Below are 13,297 nucleotides of genomic sequence, written 5' to 3' on the forward strand. Positions count from 1 at the left end.
TCAAACACTAAAATGTAAGATTGGACTAACCGACTAACATGAGCATAGAAAAGATTAAAATGGTCAAAGAAAATTAACAAATCATGTGAGCCCAACTTAAAAAAGTGTAGTACCTGCAGGACAATATTTCATTATCACTTATTCTTAAATTTATTCTCTATGATCTACATTGTTTCTCTCACTAGAAAATTATTGCAAAAAAACATGTCTTTCCTTTAGATCTAGGGTTTTTAGTTGTTCATCTTCTCACTTGTTTAGATCAGTTTACTTCTTAAACTTCTAGTACGTTAGGTGTATATCATATTTCTATGTACATTGTTGTAATAGATATTTTCTTTAACTTGTTCATAAATGTATGTGTTTACAGCATGTTTAGTATGTGTTTGTGTTTAAGTGTGTGAGTATATGTCTCTCAACTCCTGTATTTACAACCAATATATACTATTATTATGTTATGATTGATTAGACTTATGCTATTAGAAAGCTTTTAAATGCATAGAAAGTAGAGAAATTTATATGATGTCACCTCAATTGTTGTTTGGCCCAATCCAGGGGTGGTTGTTAATAAGTTTCTTAATGACAAAGTTCTTGTTAGCTAAATTTGAGTTAATGTTATAAATAGATGATCGATACCGGGTTAGTGTTTCATCTAGAAACACGAGTTGTGTGTAAGACACGTTCTTTAGTTGTATTTTTTTGTAAGTAAATATAATTGGGACTTATTATGTGTAACAAATGTTTTTGAGTTTTATTATCTAAATGTAATATAACTAGGTGTTAAAAAAATTTCGAGTTTTGTGTGCATTTTCGTTTATAAGTTCATTCTTGATATAATACTTGTGGTTAGGAAAGCTGGTTTTTTTTTTTAAATATTGTTGTTCACAAATAAAAACCATTAACAAAATGAACTGAATATAAACAATAAAATTAATTATAAAATTTAAATGTTAGGTTGGTTAACATGAATAAAATATTATAAAAAATTAAAACAAACTTTTAGCAAACAAACATAAACAAACATAAAGGAACACATTACCAAATGTTCAGAAACAAAAATGACGAACGCAACATCTGTTCGTATTCGTCCATTTAATGAAACGAACAAAATTTCTTGTTCGTGTTTGCTCATTTATTAAACGAATGGATGTAAACGAACTTCCTGCCAAACAAGTCACGAGCTATTCGTTGATTGTCCGATTCATTTACATCATAAAAAAATTTCATAGCGAGGGTTAAATAGTCAAAGGGAAATGTATGGAATCTTGTGGGCCGTGTACCTAATGCATTGCACCAAGTAAAATACCTACAACTCAACAGTTCATGATCAATTCTTCTTAACATCACTCTCTCACTACAATGTTTCTCTTACTAGAACATTGTTGAAAAACACTTTATCTTTCCTTTAGATCTAAGGTTTTTAATTGTTCATCTTCTCATTTGTTTAGATCAGTTTACTTATTAACTTCTGCTACGTTAAGTATATATGTATATATATTTGTAATGGAAATTTTCTTCAATGTGTTCATAACTGTTTGTGTTTACACACACATAAACACACAAACACAATATACTACACACACTTTGTCTTTATGTGTTCATAACTGTATGTCTTAAGTGTGTGAATATATTTTTGTGTTTTAAGTGTGTGTATGTGTGTGTAATATGTGTTTCAGATTTAAAATATAATAAAATAAAAACATATGTAAAAACTTAATTTATATTCTTTGTGTATGATTTTCTTAAGTTAGGATAATACCTGATTTTATAACTCATGCAAGTTACATGTTTGTTTTTAAGCCTTAAGGTAAGTTTTGTTACATATGTTTGTATTTCTTTTTATTAATTATATTAATATTAATAACTTTTATAAAATGTACAAATGTTTGTTTTGTACATATACTATACGGACCTGTGTTCTTTTATTTGTCTTTTGCTAGATTTATAACTTAATAAAAGTGATTTGTGAATATACCTACATTTGATGTGTTCCTTATATATTTATTCTCTTTATTTTCGTTTTTGTTCATGTCATAGTGTAAGGCCCCGTTGCCGATAGCCCTACTTTGGTGTTGGATTTACTCATAAACGCAGTTCTAAAATCAGAGTTAATTAAAACTTTACGCGGAATATAAAACTTTCAATAACTTAACAATAATAAACCATAACCTGTCTTAAAACATTCTTCTTGTCTTTCAAAATCAAAACATAACTTATAAAACATGACAGGTCTTCAGATGCCAGACTCTTATTCTTCTGCCATGTGTCCCGCTCACGCCAGCTGTCGCATCCTACTCACCAGCGTGCTTACTAAAAGTCAGTTACGCTGAGTGAGTTCTAGTTAATCATACATCATACAATGCATTCACTTACCTTCAATCATACATCCGAAAATACATGATAATTACTATACTAATTTACTTGTATATCATACTTTCATACATAAGTACATACTTTATTACTTTTATGCTTTATATTTACTGTCCATTCTATCTCAGATATTATTAGGGTCTGATCCCTTCCTTTTCTATCTCAGATATTATTAGGGTCTGATCCCTCTTTCCTTTGTCTATCTCAGATATTATTAGGGTCTGATCCCTTTCTTGTCTATCTCAGATATTATTAGGGTCTGATCCCTCTTTCCTTTGTCTATCTCAGATATTATTAGGGTCTGATCCCTTTCTTGTCTATCTCAGATATTATTAGGGTCTGATCCCTTTTTACTTCTCTATCTCAGATATTATTACGGGTCTGATCCCGTCTTCTCTATCTCAGATATTATTAGGGTCTGATCCCTCTTTCTTCTTCTTCTTCTTCGTTCATACTATCTTTACATACTCATACATATACTTTCTTTAATCATTATTACATACTCATGTATCGTACATATAACTATATCATACACATTCATCTTTCATATACATACCTCCCTTGTCAACACGTGCAATATCCGAAGATCGATCACGTATCGAAAAGCTTTCATTCACAATCATAACATAATATCTATCACATAAATCATACATGGCATACACTTACCATTTAAGGTAAGTGTATTGACTATCACATCGAGTATGCACACAGCCCCGAAAACGTAACAAGGAAAATGGGGCTAGAAACTCACCTGTATTCGGTTCCTTTCTCCGTTTATCGTGATTCCTCTCTTTAACTGTGCTCTGCTAACTGTATATAGCTTACATATGTCAAAACTCGTCATATTGTATCAGGTTACTTTAACTTAGTGTTAAGCGAATTTAATCTTGGCAAAGTTAAGCGTTCAGCGAACTTAACATTAGAGAAGTTAGCCAGCGAACTTAGTGCTTAAGCGATCTTATTACCAAGCGAACTTATACAAGCGAACGTATTTGGCGAAGTTATCTACTGTTAGCGTCGGGTTTTGATTTTAACCCAATAGACCTCTCTGTTCAGCCTTTAATCCTTTGATATGATGCTAACCAATCCCGTGAACATTCCCATAGTCGTTTTTGAATAAGATTCAGCTCGAAAACGCATAAAGGTTGGACCTTTAAGCTAAAACGTTAATACTAGTTTCAAGGGTTCATTTAATCGAGCCGTTTCCATTTTCGGGTTCATTTCATTCATGTTTATCATCAAGTTTACAACTTTATGTTTCATTTACACCCGATCTACTCTCGTTCTAAGTTTTAAGGCTAAACGTTTATAAAAACGTAAACTTTAAGGTGAAAGACATACCTTTACGTGCTCGTTTGATCTTGGTTAGCTTGTTTAGGAACTCTAGATCTTGTATAAGATTCGAATAACAAAGATCTAATCACAACTAACGTTTACTCGCTCTCGGATCTCGCTCGTCTTTCCCTCTCGGCCGTATAGGGTGTAGGATGTGTGTGTTTGTGAGTGTGTAGAGAAATATGGAAGATGGAATGAGGATTAGGGTTTTAGGATGGTTTATGAGGATATTTATATCCCTTAAAGCCCATGGACCTAAGGCCCATTACCCTTTAATCCACCATAATTAATCCAAGTCCATGATTCTTTATTAAACACTTGATAATATTATTTAACGCTTGACAACTTAACGAAATCTTCCTTTATTTAATATTATAATATTTCAGGATGTTACACATAGTATGTGTGTGTATATATTTTAAGATTATGATACAGATTTTGTATGTGACTCTGCCAGAAAACATAAATGTGTTCTTCAATGTATGTGTTCAAGTGCGTAACAATATATTTGTGTGTTAAAGTACGTATGATATATACGTGTTTCATATAAATAATATACAGACATATGTAAAACACTTAAATTTATTTTTGTGCGTATGATTTTCTTAAAATTTTAAACTCATCATGTTGGTTAGCCTGAAGAAGTAATTATAAACTCATGAATGATGTGTTCAGTTGTGTTTTAAACACTAAATCTTATCTATCAATTTTTTTCAAGATTACTTTATTTAAATAATATATATATATATATATATATATATATATATATATATACACACTTTGTGTTTCTATTTAAATGCAAATATATTTTAATATAAATCAAATAAAAGATATTTATTATTCTCAAATGTGATGTGAAATAATTTCACTAAATAGACAATTAGAAGCTAAAGTAACAAAAAAATATGTTCTTCCATTTATAGGAACTAATCAACTGTTTTCAAATCACTTTGAAGTCTAGAGAGAGAAGTTATGAGAAAGAGAGATGTTACAATCATCATTATTTTCTTTTCATTAGATTATCAAATATACAATATTATTATGACCAAAATATCCTCAAACACTAAAATGCAAGATTGGACTAGTTGACTACCATGATCATAGCAAGGGTTAAAATGGTCAAAGGAAATAAATAGAATCCTATGACCTAGAGGTGCACAAAAAAACCGGTTCCCGAACCGGTTTGGCGGTTTAAACCGGAAACCGGTTTTTAAAAAAACCGGTTTTTTAAAAACCGGTTTGACCGGTTTACAAACCGCCGGTTTGTATATCGGTTTTAAGTTTTAGAGCCAAAACCGGTTTTGAAACCGGTTATAAAAAAAACCGGTTTTTTTATAAACCGGTTTTTTTATAACCGGTTAACTGGTTTTTTTATAACCGGTTAACCGGTTAAACCGGTTTTGACCGTTGTATAACGGGCATATAGCCGTTTTTTTTGGTTTTTTGACCGTTTTTTATGGTTATTAAAAAAAAAAAAAAAAAAAAAAAACCGGTTAACCGGTTAAAAACCGGTTTTTAAAAAACCGGTTAATAAAAAAAACCGGTTTATTAACCGGTTCTAACCGGTTTCTAAACCGGTCCTAACCGGTTAGACCGGTTAGGGTTTTGAGATGAAAAAACCGGTTATTAACCGGTCCGGTTATTAACCGGTTCGGTTTTTTTCCGGTCCAAAAAAAACCGGTCCGGTTAATAACCGAACCGGTTTTTTTAAAAAAACCGATTTGTGCACCTCTACTATGACCCCATCTTTAAAGACAACATTTCATGATCACTTATTCATCTTAACTTCACTCTCAGTCTACATTGTTTCTCTCACTAGAAAATTGGTGCAAAAAAACCCTTGTCTTTCCTTTAGATCTAGGGTTTTTAGTTGTTCATCTTCTCACTTGTTCAGATCAGTTTACTTCTTAAACTTCTGGTACGATGGGTGTTTATCATCTTTTTATGTACATATTGTAATGAATATTTTCTTCAATGTGTTCATAACTCTATGTGTTTAAAGTATGTTAAGTATGTGCTTGTGTTAAAGTGTGTTTGTAACATGTTTTAGTGTGTGTTTTTGTGTTAAAAAGTGTGTGTGTATTATGTGTTCTTATATTGTCTTTTGGTAGATTTATAACTTAATAAAAGTTATCTGTTTGTGTTTAAGATAAGTAATTTTGTTAAATATGTTTGTATATTTTTTTAAAAAAATTATATTAATGTGTATAACTCATATATACATGGACAAATGTTTGTGTTGTACATATATTATATGGATCTGTGTTCTTATATATATGTCTTTTGCTAGATTTATACATTATATAATAAAAGTTATTTGTTTGTGTTTTGTAAATTGTGATATCTCTACATATATATGATGTGCTTATTATATATTATTCTTATAATTTGGTTTTTGTTCATGTGTCGATCTATATATATATATATATTATGATTATGATATGGTTTTTGTTTGTGACAGAAAACAAAAATGGAGCATTCAGATGAGAAAGCATCTAAGGAAGTAGTTGTGGTTCCACCAAAATATGTTTCTACTGGCTCAAACCGCAACCCGATGGCTAGACGCACGACTAGCACCAAAGGCCGGAGGATCGAACTGGTCTCCAACCATTTTAATGTGAAACTGAACAACACCACTGACCACTTCTATCAATACAGTGTATATATCTCTCTACTACTGTTATTATGTTATGATTAATTAGACTTATGCTATTAGAAAGCTTTAAGATGTTTAGAAAGTAGAAAAATTTATATGATTTCACCTCAACTGTTGTTTGGCCCAATCCACAGGGGTGGTGTTTAGTAAGTTTCATAATGACAAAGTTCTTGTTAACTAAATTTGAGTTAATGTTATAAATAGATGATCGATACCGGGTTAGTGTTTCATCTAGAAACACGAGTTATGTGTAAGAAACGTGTACAATGATATAATATCATACTTGGTTTATAATCTAAAATGTTGGTATGTATGATGATTTAGGTGGCATTATTCTATGAAGATGGAAATCCTGTGGAAGTCAAAGGTATTGGCAGACGGGTACTTGATGCGGTTTACACGCTCTAGAAATGGGCGGTAAAGGATTCGCATACGATGGCGAAATGAGTTAGTGTTGTTTGTATAGAACTGTAAGCGTGGCCGCCCGAGTGAAAAGGACACCAAGAGATCAAGACGTCCGCCTCAATCCAAGTCGTATACTGTGAGGATTGAGGAGGACGTCTTGATCTTTTGGTATCCTTTTCACTTGGGCTGCCACCGCGTACAGTTCTACACAAAAAAACACTCAAAACATTAGCACCAAGATTCTTAAAGTAACAAAATAATAATAATAATAATAATAATAATAATAATAATAATAATAATAATAAAAAATAAATTGTGTACCTGTTTGAAGACAGATTTTCCAACACAACTGGGAACTCAAGCTGAGTCCCGGGCAACGGGCCCACAGTAAATAGAGTCTTTTCGCCATCGTATGCGAATCCTTTACCGCCCATTTCTAGAACGTGTAAACCGCATCAAGTATGCACTTCTATGTATGCACTTGTATGCTTTTCAGTTGAACGTACACCTGGGTAAGTTGATTTAACAGACAGTGGATGATGATTTAAGAAGTGGTTTGTCTTAATTAATATTAGTATTTGTATGGATGATTTGAATTGTGTGGATTGAACCTAGTATATTTATGCTAATGCTTATCCAGTTTTATGCACAACTAGTATACCTTTCTCTAGTGACATTATGCATTAATTAAGTTGAAAATAATGAAATTATTTTGGTTAGAACATCTCTTTATATATATATAATTAGTTGTTGCAGATATTAAACATCGTTGGTGATAATTAAGGCCAATTACATGAAATGGTTGTACACACAAGAATCTTGATCGAACAACTATGATTAATACCAAACTAAATCTTCGAATTACAACCGCAATTCGTAAAGAACATAAATTCAACACATAAAAATATAGGCACAATTAGAGGTATATAAAACCGGTTTTTTTGCAAACCGAACCAGCTTTGTTTTTGCATATTCTAAACCGGTCTAAGCATAAAAGTAGCCAAATTTATCCAGACCGTCCGGGTCGGATTTAAACCAGTTTTAAACCGGTTTAAGAAAAAAAACGGTTTGATTGAATAATACCCAAACCTATATACAAACCGGCGGTTTGGTTCAGTTTGAAAACCGGTTTGAGAAACAAACGGTTTGGTTTCCGGTTAACTGGTTTCGAACCAGTTTTTTTGTACGCACAATGTTAAACACAAAGTGGAAATCACACTTAAATGGAAAAAGGCAACTGTATAGAGAATTGGCACACACTAACACTTTGGTTGAAAGCTTTTATGTATATTGAAAACTAGTAATTGAAAGTGATGTATTACCTTACGATTCAAAAGAAAATAAATAGGAAACAAATTACCCTACTAAACCACTAACTCATTATCCATTACTTAAGCATAAAAACAAGAAACTAAGTAGCCACAAGAAAACAAGTGCATTCTGAATTAATTACGCTCAAAGTGTTGGTTAGGTAAGTTTAATGATTGTAACATGCATTCCCATGCCGGTTACACGTGTTCAATTTTTCGGTTACACAGATACTGGCTTTGCATGAATTACACGTCTACATTCGAATTATGTGTATATAGAACAAATACATTTAATAAAGTATTAAACTATGTGTATTTCTCTTATACAGTTTACATTTTTGTATAAAATACTCGATAAGTTTAAGGTACATAGAACACATTTTATAAAAGAGTTGTAAAATAAAGGGGTTAATGCGTAAACTCATCTAGTTAGCCTGAACCCTTAATGTATATCAAAATGCACGTATATACATAAGGGTTTGACCCAAAATTCATTAATTCAATCTCGTTTAGACTAGATATAAGCTCATGAATGTTGTGTTCATTTGTTAAAGATTGCATATTTTAGAAATGTTTTATATTTTTCCTCTTTGTATTTATATTGTTATCTATTCATACTATTGTATTAAAATGCAAATATATCAATTACAAATCAAATACAAATATTCATTAATCACAAGTTTACAAAGACAAAGACAAGAATTTCACAAAAATAGGTATTTGAAAGCCAAAGCAGCAAGAAAAGCTGTATTTCCATTAATAGAAACTAATGATTTTACTTCACTAAAATATTGAGAGAGAAGTAATTATCATTATTTGCTTTCGAAATATGAACTAACGTTTCAATTTACTTGGAATAATTACACGCTTCAATTTATTAATTTGTACATCGCCTTACAATATTAAGGACGAAAACACCCTCAACACTAAAATACGAGATTGAACTAATAATAGGGCTTCAAACGAGCCGAGTTGTTCGCGAGCTACTAAAGATCGGCTCATGGAAAATCGAGCTTAAACTATAAATGTATAAAATTTAATTCATAAATAGTTTACAGGCTGAGCTTGAAAAACTAATCACGGGCTTAGAAATAAAGACCGAAACAAGTGGAGTTCAATATATTAAATGATCTTGTTCGTGTCCATAAGGCTATGTGTAATGGATGAGCTACAAAATAGTGCGTTTTGCGCCATGTGGCGCCTAGTCAGCAAAAGGTAGGTTTTTTGTTTTTGGGGTGTAATGATGTTGTAGCCTAATATATATACATAGGGGAGGGTTATTTTGAGAACCATGGTGAGTTTTAAGAACTTTAAGAACTCAATTTTAAACCACACATTTAATTAAATTATATGAAATATGTGGCTGAGATTAAATCTAATTAAAAAATGAAGCAGGAGAGAGAATAAGTATTTTTGATAATTACACAAGTTTAAACGTTAGTTACACATGTGTAAAAAGTCGATTCGGTGTGTAAAAAAATACTGTAATTTTTTGTACATTATTTACACTTACGTATTACACATGTGTAAAAAAAATTCGAAAAAAAAAATTGTTACGTTGAATTCTTTCGAGTTCTTAAAACTCAAAATGGTTCTCAAAAGAAATCAATCATATATACATATATATATATATATATATATATATATATATATATATATATATATTACACACACAAAATATTAAATTAATAATATTCTCCAACCCATTCGCCGGTGTCGCCCCCTACCAAATCGCCCCTTTTGTAGTCCAGGGACGGCGTTCAACTTGATAATTGCACATGTCTCCCCCAACAAATCGCCCACTACACACAGCCTAACTAGGGCAGTCCAAACCGCTCGCCGCTCAACGCCTGTTCGTCGCTCGCTTGAAAAATGCTCGTTCGATTTCCGCTCGATTTGGAAATGAGCCGATCGGATTGGTTCGATTTTGTGACAACCGGTAAATTCCCAAACCCATAAGCTAAGTAATCAACATAATAATTAGGTGATTGTAAATATTAAGCGCGTGCATTTGTTATGTGCGCCCTGCGCGAGCGCGCCATGTTAGTCAGCGCGTGCAGTCGTTATGTGCAACCTGCGCGAGCGCACCATGTTAAGAACCAGCGTGAGCATATGTTATATGCGCCATGCGTGAACGTTTTGGCCTTATGTTTTTCATGAAACTTTATGTTGTCTAAATGGGTTGACCGTCACGCATGAGGCTAAGGCGGGTGCATCCCAAAACCAATTATGCGCGTGCGGGAGGGGAACTAACCTACCCGCATGGCGGGAACGTTGAGAGCTAGTTTGTCTGAAGCTCCAAGATGGAATTGACTTCAACATGACTGATCACTATGTTGAAATACCAAGACCACCTGGAGAATCTACAAATGAAACTCAAATGTCCCTAACTGCGAGAAGGTTACGTATCTACCCGCAGCAAAGAAATGTCCTACACGCAGAAAGCTATGCGCACAAAGTTATACGCGCAGAACACTTAGTCTATTCTCCAGTTATAAGGAGATTACTCCCGCCCGAAAGGAAACAGTAGCGTGTTTCAGAGATTTTCCACTTTTTACTGTACACTGACAAAAGTACCTGAAAAAGCACACTGTAACATGAAAAGTCAACTGTCAGCCACCCTATTCTCACCAACCCCAGACCTGCATGTTCTGTCCAAATCAAATCAAAATCTTTTATCCACCACTCCACTCTTAAGTAAATAATAATAACTTCCATACTTTATCATCATTACATTTAGATATGAAAAGATTTCAATCCCCTAAAGCAAGGGATTGTGTTCCCTTGAGTTTGCCTATAAATTTGTAACCTAAATTATCACCCAAAACACACTTCAAAGAACTACAAACTTGCACTAATCCTCTCCCAAGCATCCGTTGTTTTCATTTCCGATCCTGTTACTAGTAAGCCGAGAATATAACCTTGAGATCTACTTTCCAACCCTTATGTTCTCCCGTTTATTGATCTTAATATATATACTTCTTGTTATTTAATCGTATTCTAGACCTTCGATTCCGAGGCCAACACCAAGAAAACCCGAATCTCGATTAATCCCTTAACAAGAACCACAGGTGAGTCTCACAGCCCCTATTTTCACTGTTTTCACTGTTTTTAAACTACTTTCGGGGCGAGGGACACGTACTTAAATAATGTTTTATCATGGTATACTTACAAGCTATGCAAACGATTACGTGTTTAAGTTATGTTTCATGATGAGCAATGCGAACAGTTATCTATGGTATTTCGATGTTAGTGCACCAGATTCGAGTAAGTGATCACTTTACCATTGGAACTCTAAGGGTAGGGACTGCTGGTTTGATCCGCCCACTCGTAGGGGTCGCACCTCTTACACAGACGAGTGCCTAGTATGGTCATGGGGCAGTACTATGGGTTTGAGCCCGCTCGTAGAGGTCGCTCCTCTTACGCAGACGAGCGCCTTGTTTTCCGGCACAAACGTCCGCGCGTAACCCGCGGGACGGTATTACAGTATTATTCGCTCGTAGTGGCAGCGCCACTTACTCAGACGAGCACAGTTTTCCAGAAGTGTCCGCGCGTAACCCGCGGGACGGTATTACATTATTTTAGCTCGTAGTGGCAGCGCCACTTACACAGACGAGCACAGTTCCCAGAAATGTTCGCAGCGTAAACCGCGCAACGAGTTTATCAGAATATGTTGATAGATCTATGTTTTACCAAGCATGTGTTTAATAATGCTATCAGAATTATGTTTCAGAATGAATTGTACCGAGATTATGATGCAATACGATTTATCAAGTTACTAAAACTTGTGAACTCACTCAGTTTATACTGATTCAAATATTTTTACGTGTCTTTCAGGAGATAACTAGGTAGCGCATGGAGTCACACTTAGAGCACCTCACGCTTAACATCTAAAACTAGCTTTTTGGAAGATTTTAGTTCTATCCCTTCGATGCGCGTGGTTGTACCCGCCGCGCAAAGGGGATATGGCGTGGAAATCTTCAACAGTTTTTATACTTGGATGTTTTTATGTAATCTTTAAACAATGTAATGTATTTGTATTAAACATTTCATGCGCAATGAAAATCTTTGAATGTTTTGCAATGGCCCGTGCTTATTTATCAATCCCCACTCGTGCACGCCCGGCTGTTTCCGCCGCTCAGGGCCGGGTGTGACAGATTGGTATCAGAGCACTGGTTATAGCGAACTAGGAAAAGAAGTTTTAACCTAGACTATAACCGTTGGGGAATCGCATGAAATATTTTTCAAAGAAAATATTTTCAAAAGAAACTGTACACACACTTAGGAACACGGGTCACACTGTCTAGTAAATAATGATAACATAATGTACTCAGAGTACATGCGCTAAGTCTAATATATTTTCACCCTGTTTAAGCAAGAATGCCTCCAACCAGAGCCAAGGGAATTACCATGACGCCCGAGGAACTCGCGGAAATAATCGCGCAAGCGATCGCAACACATGAGGCCAGCAAGGCCGAATCAAGTCAGGGTCGTCAGAACGAGACCCCAGAACCCGAATCAGGAGCCTTGGACAAAGGATGCTCCTATAAGACATTCATGGCCTGTAAGCCTTGGCCATTCAAGGGAACCGAAGGGGCCATTGGGCTCTACAACTGGATTGACAAGATGGAGACAGTTCTCTCCATTGGCGGATGTAGTGAGAACCAGAAGGTCCTTTACGCGACCTGCATGTTCCAAGAGGCAGCTTCGTCTTGGTGGAAGCTTCAAACGAAAACTTTGGGGCGAGAAGTTGCTCTCCACAAGACCTGGGAGGAACTGAAGGAAATGACGATGAGAAAGTTCTGCTCTCGCGCAGAAATCCAGAGTCTGCAGCAGGAATTCTGGAACCACACCATGGTAGGAACGGATATCGACGCCTACAACAACCGGTTCAATGAGCTTTGCCAGTTGGTGCCAGACATGGCAAACACGGAGGAAAAGAAGATCGAGAGGTATATTTTTGGGTTACCTCCTGTTGTTAGGGTTCCGCTCAACGCCGCAGCGCCTCCAACCTTTGATGAGGCGGTAGCGCGGGCCATCACCCTTACAAGGGATACGGTCCGTGCGGGTATGTTAACTACGCGCGGAATCGAGCAGCGAACCTCTGATCCCAAGAGGAAGTGGAACTCTCACCACCGAGGGTCCGACTCCAAGCAGCCACCGTTCAAGAAGCAGGAAAGCGCAAGGGTTTACGCGATCCAAGCCGCGGAGCCATCAAGGAAAG

The 13,297-nt window shown here is 35.0% G+C and overlaps 1 long non-coding RNA gene across 1 annotated transcript; it reads left to right on the top strand.

Annotated features, from left to right (window-relative positions):
• Positions 1-5,483: 5,483 nt before the first annotated feature.
• LOC143587112 (uncharacterized) lies at positions 5,484-6,765 on the top strand. The gene is made up of 3 exons (XR_013144816.1): positions 5,484-5,620; positions 6,164-6,361; positions 6,683-6,765. It is a non-coding gene; the product is annotated as an uncharacterized LOC143587112 (long non-coding RNA).
• Positions 6,766-13,297: the final 6,532 nt, after the last annotated feature.

The sequence above is a fragment of the Bidens hawaiensis genome, unplaced genomic scaffold (genome assembly GCF_021521415.1).
Source record: "Bidens hawaiensis isolate Kalapana, Puna unplaced genomic scaffold, B.hawaiensis_p1.1 tig00035142_1, whole genome shotgun sequence".
NCBI classification, from domain to species: domain Eukaryota; kingdom Viridiplantae; phylum Streptophyta; class Magnoliopsida; order Asterales; family Asteraceae; genus Bidens; species Bidens hawaiensis.